The sequence below is a fragment of the Lycorma delicatula genome, chromosome 8 (genome assembly GCF_047948215.1).
Source record: "Lycorma delicatula isolate Av1 chromosome 8, ASM4794821v1, whole genome shotgun sequence".
Taxonomy (NCBI): Eukaryota; Metazoa; Arthropoda; class Insecta; order Hemiptera; family Fulgoridae; genus Lycorma; species Lycorma delicatula.
In genome coordinates, this window is record NC_134462.1 from 40971348 (window position 1) to 40989707 (window position 18360).

Consider the following 18360-nt stretch of genomic DNA (forward strand, 5'->3'; position numbering starts at 1 on the left):
ATGCTTACCGCGTGTTTTATATATATATATATAGATACCAACACGCGTGTTCGGTAGGTACACACTGTTTCTCTCACTCTTATACACAGCTTTTGCGTATAATAAACAAACCAATAATTATTATGATACAATGCGATGATTAAACTTCAATGTTATGTTAAAATTTTTCTATGTTTTATGTAAATAAATATTTTTTATAACGTGTATTTCGTTGTTGTTCCTATTTCTTGTTAATAAAGAAATGTATTATTTGTGTATATTGCGTATACGTTATTTTGCACCATTAGTATTCATATAATATTGTCACGCACGTAGCGAGCAGGGGGGCTATAGCCCCCATCGTCTGACAATTATTGGACTTTATCATTAAAACAGTTTAACATAAACAGTATGAGATTTGTTGATAAAATAACTTTTTTCGCAGTAATCTCATGCAATTGATGTGCTAAAAAGAGTGAGAGTGTATGGACCATATGAGAATAAAAAAAATCTGAGTGGACACCACATGACTTCCTTGTACGCCTATTAAATTACATATACACATTTTTTTTAAAATGGAAAGTACATAAAATTTTATTTTATTGATAACTTCTGATATATTTTCATATTTTCTTTTTTTATTGTTATTGAATTATTATTTATCGTAAATTTTTTTTTACAATCAGAGGTTAATAATTATTAATAAATCAATATATTTAAATTAACAAAAAAAGGAGATGAAGTAAGATTTGAATCGATGTGCCTTCCCCTTGTATGATCCAAATATTTCATTAATTAAAATTTTATTTGTTTATAGCTCTGGAACCATAGAAAATAAGTACCACTTATGATTTATCGTCGAAAAGCTTTCAATTAGGGCTTATTACTGCAGTTAACAAAAAGTCCAAAATATATTTTTTTTGGATTTTTTTGGACACTTGGTCCAGCGATTGTAATCAAAAGGGAAGGTGCACAATTATGAAAATGGATTCAGGGATGGTCAAAATGGATATTTCCGTTGAAATCTGAAAACCGAAATTTTTCGCTATCACAATACTTTCTTTACTACATACAAGGAAGTAAAAACGACTTGTAGGAGAAAACGTCGACAGAAGTAGCTGTACCACCGAGTATCTTGTTTTATTCGGGCATCGATTCATTGAAATAGCATTTGGAAAGTAAATTCAATGACAATGCTATTTTCTTAAAAAATGTTCAAGTTCTTTTGCCAGTTTCAGTTATCCTGTTAAAGTGGATGAACTAAAAATCTTAGCGATGTATTATGATAATAAATGTTCTGAAACTGTCCTCCAAGCGGAGTAGTATTGGATCGCTCCAATAAAGAATATTTTTCGAATATCCATTATCTCTTGCAAGTTTTAGCGACTCTTCCGGTAACAATATATGCTAATGAACACTCATTCTCCACAATGAAATGAGTGAAAACGATTGCGTATAACAAGTCAGGGGATGGAAGATTAAGTTCGTTAGTTTCTTTGTCAGTGCATAGAGATATTACTGTTTATCCTGATGAAATTTTAGATATTATAGTGAGAAAGAAAAATCGACGACTAGCTTTCTAATAATTCATAACTTTTATTGCAGAAATGTGTGAGGGTGAAGTATAAATGTGGATTATGAAAAAAATTATATACTAACATTATAATTCTTATTTGCGTAAATTATTTACTAAATCTAACCATATGTTTTATATTTTTCAAACGCAATAAAATTTTAAAAACTGTTTCATTATAAGATGATTTTCGTTATTATTTTATCATCATCAGCCCCCTTAACCCCCCCCCCCCGGAAAAAATCCTAGCTACGTGACTGACTGCGTAAGAAGCTCGCTTCCGTATTCATGTCCACGCACTGACGCACTCGTTTTTTGTGTTATTTATAATATAAATTTTAGGTAACAAATTTGCTTTAATAAAGTTTTCTTTAAAATGCCTCTGATCAAAATCAAAATTGGGTTTTTCGTGATATCCTCACTCCTCCTTAACGAATTAAAAAAAAACTTAATATGATCAGTGGCCCATGTATAGAAATATTTGAATTAAATTTAAAGAAAGTCAGTTTTGTCAGTCCTGAGATACAAGGGCAAAACCAGGTTGTTACACATACGTAATATATGCACGTATCCATAATAGTACATATGTTATATTATTCTCAATGGACTAGTGGATTCTAAAATGTAAAGATTTGCACAAAAAAAACCGATACCCCATTTTTGACATGATCACCAGGTTACTTTCCTGTTTAATATAGCTACTCTAGCTATATTCAATTACCCGGTAAAGTAAAATCTACATGTAATTAAAGTATATGTTAATTACTTAAAAATATAAACATATGAAAAAGTATTAAAGTAAATACTGTAATGTACTTACGATATTAAATATGATATAGAATGACACTGCACCGATTATTTATTTTAATATGGATCAATATATGCCATATTTGTATTTTTCCCGTCTAGCGCTATAGCAGAGCTATATCTTTAGAAGGGAAAGTATTGTTCCAATTTGGGCATACGCAGTTTTCATCAGATCGTTACGTTTTACCATCTAAGGAACCCAAAACTCATGGAAATTCTCCGGATGTACGTATGTATGTTCGGTGTTGTTCTCGAAATCACCTTACATTTCTAGAACCACTCGACCGATTTTGACCAAAATTGATCAGATTACTTCTACATATGGGTCATTGATGCCATTAAATTTTCAATTTAAACAGTCAAGGAGGTGAGGCTGTAGAGCAAGGTCACCCTCATTATCTTGACATTTCGCTTAATAAGGTCTTATTTTTGTTTGGCACAGTTTTATATATGGATAGTTTTTATATATATATGGATAGTACTATTTTGCGAAAAAGTTTTGCAAAATCGCAACCCCTCCACCACAAAAAAATGTTCTGAATAAACTACTGGCTAAGTGGGCACACTGCGTCATTAGTACCCCCTCTCACCACAAAAAGCGCTTGTGTAGCACTGTCGTACAGCTACTGTAGTATCTGCTATGTTGTGACGTTACAGGTGGGCGGTAGAATTAAATAATTGAGTAATATTTTAACCGTAAAAATTTAAAGTGGCCGCTAATACCGCACACCCGGGCGAGTAAAATTCGTTATACGCGGGCGCTTTAGTTAGAATCATTGAATTAAGTTTTTTAAAAAATATTTTAAATTAAATTGTCTGTAAGCTGTTCATAAGAAAAAAGCCGCGTGACGGGAAAGTCTTACAACTACTGTGTTGTGTCAGCTTGTTTTCTTTTTTAAGAAAATTTCGATACAGAATTTCAACATACCTTGATCAAAATTGATATTTTTATTTCTATACTGTTTTTTTTTCTTTATGTTTAGCGCCTTTGCACCAGAAAATTCATTAAAAATATTCTTTAAAAGCTTAATATAGATAAATTCATATTTTAAATTATCTTTAAAATGAAAGTTTAAAAACTATTTATTAACGTTAAACATTTATTTATATTCAAATCACAAATCGTCGTGATTATAATTCGATAATAATGAAGTGTGATGCTATTGCATATCAGCTATCATCAATGAAGGTCTTTTTATAAAATAAAATTAGTTAAGAGTAAACATAAAAAACATAAAACAGAGACTGTAATTGTGAATTTAAATTTACAAAGAAATAACAGTTTTTCTTGTACGAGTAAAAATATTTGTACATAGGTAATTTGTTGTATGCTAAGTATGCATATATTAAAAGATTATGAATGAAATATAAACTAAGTGAAAGGAGTGATGAAGGCGGTAGAAAAGATAAATTGGTACTTTATGTATATACATGCAATGCTATGTATGTTTTTTAATGTTGTAACTTGTCATTGAATTTGTATTAAAGAAGGTACATTTGCATAATACAGATAGAATAATGAATGCGTGTAAAATAATAAGCGAAACGTATTTCTTTTTCTTTTTTTTTTTCTTTTATGGTATATAAAATTAACTATGAATTTACGACAAAATTCGTTTAAGGTGCTTTTTTAACTAGGTTAGAAGTAGTGCATTGTTATAATAAGTAAACAACATTATCTCGATAAAAAAAAAACTATAACCTAAATAATCTATTTAGACATTGGTGCGCTGAGTTACCAATAACTGAGTATTAATAACTCTTAATACAGAGCTTGCTTTCGAATACAGAAGTTGCAATAGTTTAATTCAAGATTAGATGCAAAAAAATAAAAGTCGTTAAAAACAGCCTTATAAAATTCGTTTTTTACTTTTCTCTACTCATTTTTTTTTTCTTTTCTTTAAATCGTACATTTTAATAATTTGATATTTTCAAGGATGAAAAAAAATTTCAAATGAGTAACTTAATTATGAGATTTGCTAAGTAATATATACCATTTGTAGAAACCTGGTGACGTACGAATATAAATAGAATGTACGTAAATGTTGAGCTGGCTGTACAGCCAGCTCAACATTTTCGGATACTACGTATCAAAATAACAAAAAATGTCCTATGAAAAGTGTTGATTTTCCATTTTGTTTTCCTTCTGTTTATAAATCACAGTAATACGTACACATTTATATCAACGTTGTCTAATAAATAAAAAATTGTAGTATAAACCCGTTCAAAAAATTAAAAATTACGGCCATATAAATTTTTCCTTTATATCTTGATAATCCTCAGTTTTATCAATTTTTTTGCCAAAACGTTAAGTATTTTATTGTGAACAAAATGACATTTTAATTTTGAAAATCGGTTAACAAATTATAAACTTATGAATGAAAATGTATGACAATTTTCTGCCAGATTTCATCTCCTGCTCTGTGAAAACAGGTACTTTATTTATTGTGTTATTGATTGATTTAAAATTAATTTTACTAATTATTTTTCTTAAAGAAAATTTTATTAAAAGCTGAACGATATTTAACATCCAATCAAAAGTAAGATAAAATTTTAACTCATTTTAAAAGTAAGATAAACTTTTCACATTAGAAGAGCGTCTTATAACTCTGCAAAAATGGATGGTGCATGACTTTGCTTGTTTGTCTGATGTATGTGCTCACATTTTTATATTAGCTGCTATTGGCGCAGAGCGGACCACGTGGTACGCCGGGCAGCTGCGCGTAGCGCACGAACGATTCATTCATTCGAACGATTTTTACTTCTTTATACAAATGATTTATCTAAAATTATACTTGCATTTTGGTGGTAAAAAAGGAAAACGTTGAGGTTAGAACTGTGTTAAAAAAAATCATAACTCAAAAAACAGCTAAAAATGTTCAGAACTTTTGAACCTTTTGTTGTTGTTAGTACGCTAAATTCATGGACTTTAATTCCAGTTGGCAGAAACATTTAACAAAATCATGTGTAGTGAAACATAAATCATGTAACATTTTCGCGGCGGGCTGTAGGCCCGCTTTTTTCTTAGTTTTAAACATCAGTTGTTTGCAATAAAAACAGGTAGTGCGTTGATTTGTTTGTTTGTAGTATGTAATCACAGTTTTATTTAAGCTTCTATTGGCGCAAAGCGGACCACGTAGTGCGCCGGGCGGCTACGCACAGCCGTTGTCGAGCGCTACCATCCAGCGGGAAAAATTAAACTAACAACTATATAATAAAATTGCATTGTATTCTATAAACAGTACGTTGTTTACATTAACATTTATTATACTAATTACTTACATTTTGTTAAAAAAATCTATTGTAAACATAAGTTAAAAAAAAAAAAAATCTTTTATAATAATAAATAAGTATAGAAGCATCAAGCTTCGTGATTATATATATATATGTGTGTGTATAAGATCTTTGGTATATAAAAAATCTCGTGTCACGATGTATGTTCGGGATAAACTCCGAAACTACTGAACCGATTGTGATCAAATTTCGTAACTACCTGTAATTTGGTCTAACTTAAAAGATAGTATAATTTTTATCTCAATTATTGACCTCAATATTTGTTATTGCAAATTAAATGTTTATTATACGACAATAGTGTGTATTTATTGGTTAGTTCTAAGAATTCCTAATGGATGGCGGTGTAAATTAATTCATCGATACAACTCTCTAACATCGTTTGACAACTAGGTTGCGTAGACATCCGATAGGTGGCATTGTTTTGATTTCTAGGTAATACATTCTATTCCACGTCATATTTGTTTATGTTCACGACGTAACTGTACTATTTTAATTTTTCGTGAATGATTTTTATAAGTGTACTGTGTATTGTGTTATAATTGTGCAGTGTATCGTTTGGATATTATTATAATTTTTAACAGAAAAATAATAATAACATAAAACTTAATAGATAACTTTTTTTGTCTATTAATCTAAATACCTCCTCAAAAACGTGTGCTTGCTTTTTATTTTTTTTTATATTTTATTTTGATTTTTTTATTTCTTAATTGTTAATTAATTTTGATCTAATTTATTTATTTAAATAATAAATATTATGAATTTTTTTCAAATTCAGTATAATGCCGCGGAAAAATCTAACCTTAACAATGCGTGTAGCAAAGATGCACAACGCATGCGCGTTAAGAGAGCTCATGAATCGGAAGAACAAATTGCAGCAAGAAACGCAGCTCAGCGAATCAGAACAGCAGAAATCCGTAGACAAGAATTTCGAGAACAGCGTGATGAACCTCTGCGACAAAATATCTAAAAAACCGTGTTCGGGTTTTACTGGGTTTTAATTTTTTAAGAAGTGCGACAATGACTCTACCAACACAGCCCCTACCATATATTATATTATACAGCCCCTACCATATATTACTGTATATGTGACACGACTGGCTGCACCAACCTCTGGGTTACTTAACTAAAAAACATAAAATAAAAAAACAATTGACTGCGACGGGAAAGGCAAGCAAACATATATAGCGAGCGAAGCCGCAACGGGGATGCTAGATTATATATATATATATATACATATATATTATTAATCTTTTAATCCTTTTACTTAATTTTTTTTGCCATGGTGGCAAAAACGTTATGAAGTAAAATTAGTAATATTTTTTTCTTTAATGAATACTAATATTAAATATTAGAAACGTAATACTAAATATTACGTAAAATACTTTATATTCTTGCAAACATGAGGATACGAATGCATCGAGGGTCTGCTCTTCTGCGAGATCACCTTCCAGTTAGAAAAATTTGTACACTAAGGGTACAAATTTAACTTAAACGTCATTTAGGTGGTACATCGTGTTTCTTGGTGGTATGAAATACCATCGTAACTGTTTACGATGGTCACAAGTTTCGTCACTTGTTACAATAACAGTATTGTGACAAGTGACGAAACTTGGCTCTACTTTTATGGTGTATCCCGACCAAGGCTCAGAACAAAGCATGGATGTTCGAAGTTGAGGATACCCCGTGGTTGTTCGAAAATCCAGATCAGTGAAGTATAGAATGGTGGCCGTATTTTTCAGTGTGATAGAAGTTTTAGAGCAAGTTTTGTAGGAAACCCAGAAGACAGGGAAGTGGTATACTGAGGAATGCCTGCCTGAAGTTGTTGAAGCTCTCAAGAAGCTGCGCCTAAACTCAAGGATGGACATATGGCTTCTTTACCATGATAACGTTCCAGCGCACCGCTCCAAAGTTTATTTTGAGTATTTGGCCAGCACTGAAATAAAACTGTTAGAGCACCCTGTCTCCAATTCTGACCTCACCCCATGTGACTTCGCGCTGACTGAAAGGGAGGCATTTTACGAGCGATGATGTAAAACTAAGGGGCTTGGGACGACGATTGTGTCCAGATCTCCAACACACGTGACAGTTTCTTTTAAGACTGCTTTCGAAGAATGAAGGTATAATGTGTGGTGAAAATTATTTTGAAAAATTATAAAAAATTGTATCGCAAAACTTTTCTTGTGTCCTTTATATATCGCTAAGATTTATAATATTTTGTTCATGTATTTGACGTATGATCCCAGTTGAGTAAACTATTATTCTCTTCTCAACGCTTGATCCATTAGTACTCTGTGGTAAAATATGATGCTTCCTTTGCAATTTACAAAAACTTACCACTTGTTAAAAAGGAAAAACAATACAAATAATAGCATCCATTCCATTTGAATTGCACTTGGAGTGCTCTATTTTTATTGACATTCAGTAATATTTACGATAATGATTAGTTAGTTGTGGTCTTTGATATAGCATAGGACAATTTTTTTTTTTCAAAAACTATTCCCTACTCCATTAAATTTTTAAATCTAAATTCCTAGTGTGATACTTTAAAAAAATCCATTCCTGATTAAAAAACGCTATTTACTGAAAAAAATGGCCAACTGGAAAATCGTTAATCCAAATATGGTCTTATTTTCTCATTGAGAAAATTTAGTTATTATGCAGCAATTAATATGGGCGTATAGTGTAAGAAAGGAATACTAATTACATAAAAATATTAATTATATTTACAGAATTTTTTTCGTGCGTTTCACACGGGAATAAATTCGAGTTAGATTGAAAAATAATAAAAGATTAAAGGTTTATTTTTTTAATCGTTTTTCTTCGTTTTAAATATAAGTATAAATAAATAAAAGTATAAATTAATTATAAATAAATAAAAATAATCTATATAAATAAACAAGTAAACAAACAAACAAATGTTTGTTTGTTCAAAATCTTAAATCTTCTTCACCGATTAATTTGAAATTTTGACACAACGTTGCATTCGAATACGCGTGTTTTTATATACCTAAGATGTGACACATGCTTTTTTTTTTAAAAAACGCGCCGCTACTTGTTGGACGTAAAAGCAACACACGCTATACTAAATATTTTACGATTCCATTTCAATGTTTCCGAGATGTGTGTCCGCTGTAGACTGAAAAACTACTGGACCGATTTACGCGCGGGGAAAAAGGGAGAAAGGGAAAAATCTTAAAAGGAAATTGGGGAAAAATCGAAAAAGTTAAAAGGAAAGAAGGGGAAAAGGGAATGGAAAGGGAAATAAGGGAATGATAAATGGGAAGGGACGGAAATATGTTAAAAATGAAAAATGGGTAAAGGGGAAAAGGAAAGGTTAAATTTTGTGCAGTTCCGTTATGTTCACTTTGTTAATGTTTTATCAAACTTTCAATTGTGTTCATTTAAAATCTAGCAATAGCGAAGCATTGCCTGGTCTGCTAGTACGGAAATAAAATAAGGCCATCCTCAAATTTGTATTATTATGAAGACAGTTTTAAACTCATCGGCAAAGAGATATATGGTGCTAATTATAATAAAGCATTATACGAGTAAATTTTTTTCCTTAGATGACTTGTATAGTTCCAAAACCGGCTGTCATCTAATCTTCATTTATATCTTTCATAATCTTGTTTTATTATTTAATCACAAAGTCTTTACTAATGTGCATCCTAGAAATTGTTCATTTGTTCCAAAAGCGGTCTTTTTCATATAAAAATAACGTTTGACAATTGAGATTGACTTTAATTGATGGCCAGGTTTGGCCATCTCCATTAGTTCATATTTCTGCCACTACTTGCGCCTCTTTGATGTTACTATTTTTAAGGTTACGATACTTTTTACTGTGTGCTGTAACGGGTGTTTCACCATAATTGTTGTTTTAGTTTGCGGATGGTCCACCAATGAACGCATAGAGGTATTGGCTGTAAAATACATACAAACCAGTACATCGATCGTTTTCATTATTGTTTTTAAGAATCTATAAATAAAATAAAACAGGTTGAAAAATAGTGTGTAATAATATAAAAATAAAATAGTGTAGTGATATAAAAAAGTAATTGAAAAATAGTTAAACTTTTCACAAAACAAATGGTTATCCTAACTAGTAGCTGTGTTAAACTAAGCATGAATATAAAATAAGTGTACATTTTGATTTTAGGAATTACCAAAAATCTTTTCAAAATATATTTTGTGTATCCTATCATCACAAGATATATTTTAATATCTCATTATTTAATTATAAATATGGAAATAAATTGTTAAATATTACAAAATCTCATACCTAGATTATTTGGAATATAATCCTGTTAAATTCTTTAAAATTCTTTATTTATTGTTTAAAAAACGCATTCTATATTTGGTAATTTTTTTATAAAAAATATTATATAATACTGCAAGTGAAATTAGCATCATAGTTCGTATAAATAAAAATAAATTATAAAACTAAGTATAAACTTTCTACTTCTTTTCTCTTGGTTTTTACTGTATTTCCCTCTCTGCAGCAGTTATTTTAAAATAAATAATTCCCCCTCCTCAAAATATCCTTCTTAAATATGTCTAGTTGAATTTCCAGTTCTACAATAAAAAAAATAAACATATTATCCAAAATCAACTTGAATAAATAATTGGCACACAATTTTTAGCCAGAGGAATGTGAGAACTCATGCAGAAAATTTAAAAATATATATATTTTTTTTAAATTTTGAAAATTTTATTGATATTTTTGTGAAAATGCACCTTCAGCAAGTTAAATATAGAAAAACCTATTGTGATATAGCTGCATATTTTCAGTTATGGTTAGTGTAAACTCATCATACTTTCATTAACATGAATGTTCAGTTATTCTTGTATGTTGTGAGAATGTACAGATAAGTCAACCACAAAAAACAAATTCAATTCACAATTTTGTATGTAACATTAAGATATTGGTAAAAAAATAAATTGATAAATCTAAAACTTAACACAGAAAAATAGAGATAAAGAATAAGAGTACACTTTATGAGCACAGCATATTATTATTATGTAGTAATAATAAAACAGCTACATTACTGTTATTATGTTGTTGTGATTCAACTAACCAATTTTTTAAATCTAGATATAGAAGAGAAAGCCGGTTGTAATATTGCATCATTTTTATATGTTGAAATTTTACGCAAAATTCAAGGGCTTTCTCTGTTATATGTGGTTAATCCTTTCATTAAGAATAAAAAATACATTCCCTTTCAGTCTAGTAAATATTTCATGCAGTAAACTACTATAAACATTTATACATTTATGTGTTATAAAATTATTTTTTTTACTAAAACTATTTATCAACTATTGAATGAATGTTTTAAATTTGTAATTTAACTGATATGCATTTAATTTTTTATAATTTACATCTTCTGTTGGCCTTTGATGTTATTCTACTTTACAGAGAGTAAGTGAAGCCATGCCCGTAAGTATTGGTACCATTATTGGCTGTTGGTTCCTTAGTGACATAGTATTAGTGTCAGAATGTTCATTGTATCAGCTGATTGAGGTTTTGATCCTGGGAGATACTAGTGGCTCGTATCATTTACAAAAGGTAGGAAGGTTGCACTTTTAAATTGTGGTGGGCTTTGCACCATTTTATTGTTTAATATTTCAACCTGACTGTGATTTTTGGTCTTTGTTTTATGCCTTTACAAGCCAGGACTGGGTAATATGCCATGTGGGTAGCATGGGGTTGGGTCAGAGTTGTGTGGTTGGTTGACAATAATCGACGGAGTAACTCTGACTCACACAGTGGGGGATTGGGTTCCACTGGGATAGAGTTTGGCCTTTTCATTAACCATTTGTGAGTCTTGTACGGGTCTCCTGCTGATAAAATACCTTTCTCTTAGTGTTGAGCTCCATTTAAAGTGGGGGAGGTTCCCCCTCCCATCAGACAGGCATGGTGAAGTGTATGCTAGACTTTAATTAGGAACTGCAACCATTCTGCATACTTTTTTTTATAATTATTCAATTTTATCTATTTACTGTTACTGTTAATTTGTTGTTTTTGTATTGATACATTCATACATTGAAGGCTGGTTTTAGATTTCTGATGGTAATATCAGCTACAATAAAAAAAAAAGCCTAGGCAACATTATAGAGGTGTTAGAAATAATTTAAGAGATATTGGCCAATTCCATGAACCAGTAAAAAATTATATTAAAAATTAATACCTCACCATAAGGATTTTAAAACATTTTTCTTTGTGTACATTAATTTTTAATATTATTATAAGGTTTTTTTTTAAAAAACTGCTTGCTACTGGATTAAAACATAAAACAAATTTATTGTCTGTTTTTTGTTTACAAATGTATAAAAATAAAGTTGATGTAAAAACTAATTTTTAAGTTTTTACTTTTTTCTTTCTTTTACTTAAAATTTGAATTATTTAGTGAATTTATTAATTAATTTATAAAATAGCCAACACGGTATTACTGCTTTAAAATCGGTAAAACCTTCAAGGTCACTGTATATGAATTTCTTCCTTTATACTTCAGTCATTAACCTTTTATAATATTGCAATTCATTGTCATTGCCATACTGTGGTATTACTATAATGTTCTTGAATTCAAGAAGTCAAGAACTTTTAAAAAAATGATTTGTCATGAAGAAATCATCTGATAAGGAAGCATTGTTAAATACCTCATTTCTTATTAGATCTTGATAGTTTTATTACTTCTTGATGTTAATTTATACACTGTTAACTTGAAGAACCAGTCATAATGAATCTAATGTTAGAATATTTTTATAATAACATCAATTTATTTAACACTCATAACAATTTCTCTACAAAAAATTACATCTCATTCACTAGCCAGGTTCTTACGTTTTTAAATTGATGGGTTTTATTTACTTGCTATTTAAAATGTAATAGCTTGCTTTATAATAATGGTTATTCAACATTAATATAATACGTTGTCTTCATCTACATTCTCAGTTGTAATATTAAATAGCTTTCATTTAATTGCTATTATTTAAGCTTGTCCTATAATAACTATAATTTGACAGAAATCTATTAATAAATGACGTTATACAATTTACAGTAGTTTTGGGTTTATGATTAAATTTGAAATTAAGAATAAAATAAAACAAAACATTAAATAAATATTAAGGTGGTAAAATATATATTTCTCTAACAATAAACTGAAATCTTAATATAATTCTCTTCTTTTTGATAATTTTTATACCCTATAATGGTTTTGTTAATCACTCAGTTAATTGAAAAGAATTACCATGAAAGCCAAAATAGCATCTTTTTTAATGATATGTTTTTGAACCTGACCATCATGTTAATTTTTATTTAATCTCTTAAAGTTATGGAATGTTGAAATTTTACTACATAAATGAAAACCAAGTAAACAATATTCTTTGTGGATAATTTGCTGTATTTCCTATAGGTTTTCTTTAAATAAATTATAAACTCAAGAATAACAAAGAAAGGTATAGGGTTTAATAAAAAAGTGTTTTTTTTTTCCATCAAATGGTTAGAAATTAACTTTTCAAAGATTAATTCACTAATGAGATCCTATTGATACCCGGCAGAATTAAGTGCATCAATTATCTTACCTCCATTATTATTATTATATGAACTGATCACTCAGTAATTCTTATAAACACATTTTGTGTTAGATGCTAAAATGGATCAAGTAAAACTTATTCTTAATCGTTAATATTATCATAAAAAATTATAATTAAATTGGGTATCTGCCAGCATCTAAAAATAAATGCTCTTGAAAAATATTCTTGTTAATGTTGTGTCTTTGTACAAACAAACTATTTATGCTATTGTAATATCTTGGTAAATCTATATGAAACAAAATTAACAATAGAAGACCAACTAGTTTACTTCAGTTCTCAACTGGCAGGCATTTTTTTACCTTTATAATTATCTTAATAATATCTCTTGCTTTTGATTAGTTGACATTATAATAAAAGAAATTATTCATAAAGGTTGCTCATAATGATAACTAAAACCAGTTCAACAATACATTTAAAGAAATTAGTTAAAAATTATATAACTAAATGAAATTACATTGCTTTAATTGATTTGCGTCTTACTTATTTTGTCAATCAAAGTTTATTCAAAGGACATTATTTATTTTTAAGTTTATTATTACTTATTTTTGAGTTTATATAGTTCCTTAAAATCCTGAAAAATTTAATTTAAAAAAAATCATAATGATGGTTTTCCTGCAAAATTAGTCTATGTCATTATTATGTCAGTTAATTATTCCCGTATCACCAAAAAATTAACATAAAATGAGAATCAGAAACACCCTGCCCAAAATTGATGTTGAATGGCTAATTGTACATTTTTTATTTCCTAAAGTGTGCATTGTAATCTGTTCAACTACGTTTGGTTAATTGAACCACACACTGGGATTCAAATCCCGAAAAAAGCAATTAACTTTTACCCGGATTTGAACCTCAGAATCTTTGAATTCAGAAAGCAACTGTTAAACAACTGATTTTCGATGAGGAGTTTACTTCTAGACCAGCTCAGTGGGCAAGTATGTTTATTACATTTCTCCACATTATTTCATATGAAACAAAACATAAAAGCCAAATAATGATATAAAATGTGTTAAGTAGGGCTACTACAAAATTCAAAAACCCGAGGTAGATTGTAACCCAAAATCACTCAACAAAAAAATGCTGCAATATTTTGAAAAAATTCCATAGTAATTCTTTTATATTTTGAAAATTGAAGATGCAAAAATATTCATATTTGTTATCTGAATTTATCACAACCATAAACGTTTTATGATTAATATCCAAAGCTGGTCACAAATGATATCCAAAAGAGAGAAGTCAAGTTGGGCTGATTTGCCCATCTCCAAGGCTTAAGGTAGCATCTCGGCTTTTATCCAGAGGACCCAGGATCCATCCAGGTCAAGCATGCAATTTTTCTTTTTGTACACTACAAAATTCCATTTCCATATCCCATGCACAAGCTTATATTAAAAAAAAAATATATATATATATATATAAATTCAAATAAAATTTGAAAATATAAATATAAATTCAAATATATTTCATTTAATTTTGGTAAGAATTTTATGTTTTTATTACTTTTAGTTGTTCATATGCCCCATATTCCAAGGAAAGGGTTTTTCATAAGGAAACTTGAACCTTTCTGCAGCAATTTTAAAATTCCATAAAAGCTATTTTTCATTTGACTTGATTAATGCAAAATCATTAGTCAGTAATGAATCTCCTGCTATTATCCCAAGTAAAGTTACATCAATCTTCTGAGCGACTGATGTAACTTTACTGAGAAATATAGAACAAGTTTTCATCTGAGAGATGTGGATAAGATGGAAACTCATTGCCTTGAAAATTCCTTTTGATGGACTGCATGTTTCATTTCAAGGATTCTATTTAAATAATCACACTTCTTACACACACTATTATCTTGATCCTTTGGCTAACTGACTGGATTAATGGTATGTATGTGGTATTACTGTGTCTTTGGATTTCAATGACTTTCGAAGATGAATATATCTATGGGATTGCCCAAGGGTTGTTTCCTATCTGATGACTGAACAAAAGACCTAAGCTGAGATGCTTAACAGTACAGATAAGCAAGCTCTCCAATACACCGTTTCTTGTGTATGTAGCATTTTTGGGTATTACCAGCTCTCTAATGCTGGTTTGGGATGTTTTAATTACATTGCTTTTACATACATTGATCCATTGAAATTTTGTAATTAATCCTAATATTTTATCTCTATATTTTACAGAATTTATTTTATGATTGACCAGTTGAGAAAACTGATAGAGCCTAGCCTTATTGTACTAATTTCTTAAACATTCTATCTTCTTGATGTTATGAACCAAACCATTTGGTTTTGTTATCAGTTAACCATCTTCCTGAACTTCTGTGAATTAAATTCAAAATTTAATACTAAGAATTTTTTTTAAATAATTTACAGAAGGATAAAAATTTAAAGTCATTAGCATATAGTAAAAAATACTTATACATTTTTTTAGAATTTCTGCATTTTATGAAATAAAGGAAATTTTCATTATAATGAATAATTAATTATCGTTATAATAAAACAGATTAGTTTTTTAATAATTAATAATTTTTTTTATCATTGTTTCTTTTTATTACTAATTATTTTGTTATAAATTAGAGATCATTCCCTAATAGGAAGTAATTTGTAAATAATTTCTCTAATAATAAACATTAACATTATATATAAAAAATAATGCAATAACATTACTGTGTTAACTCCTGTAAGTTAATTAAAAACTGTTCATTACACTTAACTAAAGATTACTTTAGTTAATAGTCTTTAAATGATAAAATTTCCTTTTAAATTTTTCATGAATCATTGTTCTTTATTTTTTATAGATATATAAGGTATAATTTTTTTTAATTAACTGCATATACGCAAATGTGTCTACACAGTTTTGTATTTTTATTAGCTTGGTTTTTGTAATTTCATACTGATATTTCCTAATATAGTGTTATTATTATAATCCTATGCCTATGCACTAATGATGTAAATATTTAAACCATTATTTTTTTTTTAACTTCCAGGACCACTGTTAGGTATTGCTTCAGAGGATGAGAGGAATGATTTGTAGCATGTGTTATGCCTGACTGGGATTCAAACTCGGGACCTCCAGATGAAAGGCTGGGACGCTACCACTTGCGCCACAGAGGCCAGCAGATATTCAAATCTTACTTTCTTTTCCTGTTTAGCCTCTGGTAATTACCATTCAGATAATACTTCAGAGGATGAATGAGGATGATATGTATGAGTGTAAATGAAGTGTAGCCTTGTACAGTCTCAGTTCGACCATTCCTGTGATGTGTGGTTAATTGAAATCCAACTACCAAAGAACACCGGTATCCACAATCTAGTATTCAAATTTGTGCAAAAATAACTGACTTTACTAGGACTTGAATGCTGAAACTCTCAACTTCCAAATCAGCTGATTTGGGAAGATGCGTTCACCACTAGACCAACCTGGTGAGCTGGATATTTAAACCTGATTAAAAATAATGTTACTTATAACTGGATCTGAACTAAGTCCTGCAGTTTCAAAGAAAGTGAATGATTAGCAATTTTGGACTTGGTAATTTTAGTTTCTCATTGGTAAAAGATTTACAATGCTTGATGCTCTTCTACAAAAATACACCCACTAGCAGATTCAAAGGATTAATCATTGCTCACCAGAACCTTTATTATAAACATATATATAAAATAAAATTTAATATTTTATTTAATGTTGAACAAACAAAATTGACTTCTATTTTTTATACACAAAGAAATTGCAGCAAAGGTTGTTTGACATAAATTTTACAAAACTATCCTTATATCACTAGGTGATCTAATCTCACATGAATGAAAAAATGTTTTTAACTAATTGATAAAATCATTTTACCATATGTCAGCATCGTAAATATTATGGTTATTCCATTAGCATTCATGAGATATTCAATAAAGGCTTCTTTTAGATTTATAAGATTCTTATAAGATTATGGCTGTTTCTTGAATCTGTCTGTTTGCAAATATCAGATATACTGGAAATCTCCCATTTAATATTATTAATATTTCATTTACACTGCCCACATATTTTCTAAGTTGAATGTATTTCATTTATTTTTACAGCCTACAATAGCATTTTGCAAAATATTCTTCATTTACCTCATGTATTACTGAATATTGGCAAACATCTGAGGATGTAGAAGCCAATGCCTGAAGAATTTGTTTACGAATAACTAGAATAAAGAAAAAACTCATTGTCTCTGTAAACATTCCCTTAAATTCTTAGACAAAAAAATTTTCCATTTACCTAGATCTTAGTTTCCCATGATTTTCCCTTGAAATATTAATACAGTTGTGGAACTTGATACTTCTTGGAACTCTTATTACATTAGTCATTCCTAGTATTGCTATATCCTCGTAACTAGCCCTGTATCCAGCTATTCGAGTACAACTTCATGAAAAATCTCATCTCTTGAGATAGATTCATATCTCAAGATTTCTGACTTTTAACTTTTTCTATTCTCGTTATTTTTTAGGAGTAATCACAATCATCATCCCAAGAATTTAAAACTTAATACTTGTTCAGGAGGAATGTTACATAAGGCAGAGGCCATTACTGATGGATTCTACATCTACTTACTATTATATATTACGTCTTCATGTATAATGTAAAATCATAAGTATGTGGAATAATTTTAAAAGTTAAAAAATTATAATTTAATCAGTGTAATTCAATAAAGATCAGTTAAATACTGAGTTTTTGTGAAATATTTTGTTGATATAAAAATAAAACCAAGAATATTATATTTTTAACCGAAAATTATCTTTTGACTTTTGAATGCTTTTGTCAAAGTCCTTGCCAAAATTTGAAAATCTCAAAAAAATAGATTTATAAAGATGGTGGCTGATGTCTGTTACAATTAGGCAAGCAAATGATAAAATCATTTCTGTAAAAAGATGGCACTACAGAACCCCTTTCCCTGAAATCTTTGATGAATTACCTCCAAAAGGAGTTCTGGATTAGCAGTTGTCTATTGCTTTACTCTTTTTTTTCTTCAGAGTGGGTAAATTATTATACAAGTGAGGTAATTTCCATCTAAGTAATGTAATTAGGACTACAACATAAAGGTTAGTTTTATTTTCTCAAGTACAAGTTGTTTCTTGAAAATCCTTCCTTTTACCTAATTATTA

At 29.3% G+C, this 18360-nt stretch overlaps 1 protein-coding gene and 1 long non-coding RNA gene across 2 annotated transcripts in view; one reads left to right on the forward strand and one right to left on the reverse strand.

The window, feature by feature from the left end:
• LOC142328841 (uncharacterized) overlaps positions 1-17892 on the forward strand; it is a 68948-nt gene extending 51056 nt beyond the window's left edge. Inside the window, exons 3-4 of the long non-coding RNA XR_012757370.1 lie at positions 16215-16385; positions 17706-17892. This is a non-coding gene — a long non-coding RNA (uncharacterized LOC142328841). The remainder of the gene's footprint in view (positions 1-16214; positions 16386-17705) is intronic.
• LOC142328840 (ABC transporter G family member 23-like) overlaps positions 1-18360 on the reverse strand; it is a 113808-nt gene that overhangs the window by 65375 nt on the left and 30073 nt on the right. The gene's annotated exons all lie outside the window — the stretch shown is intronic.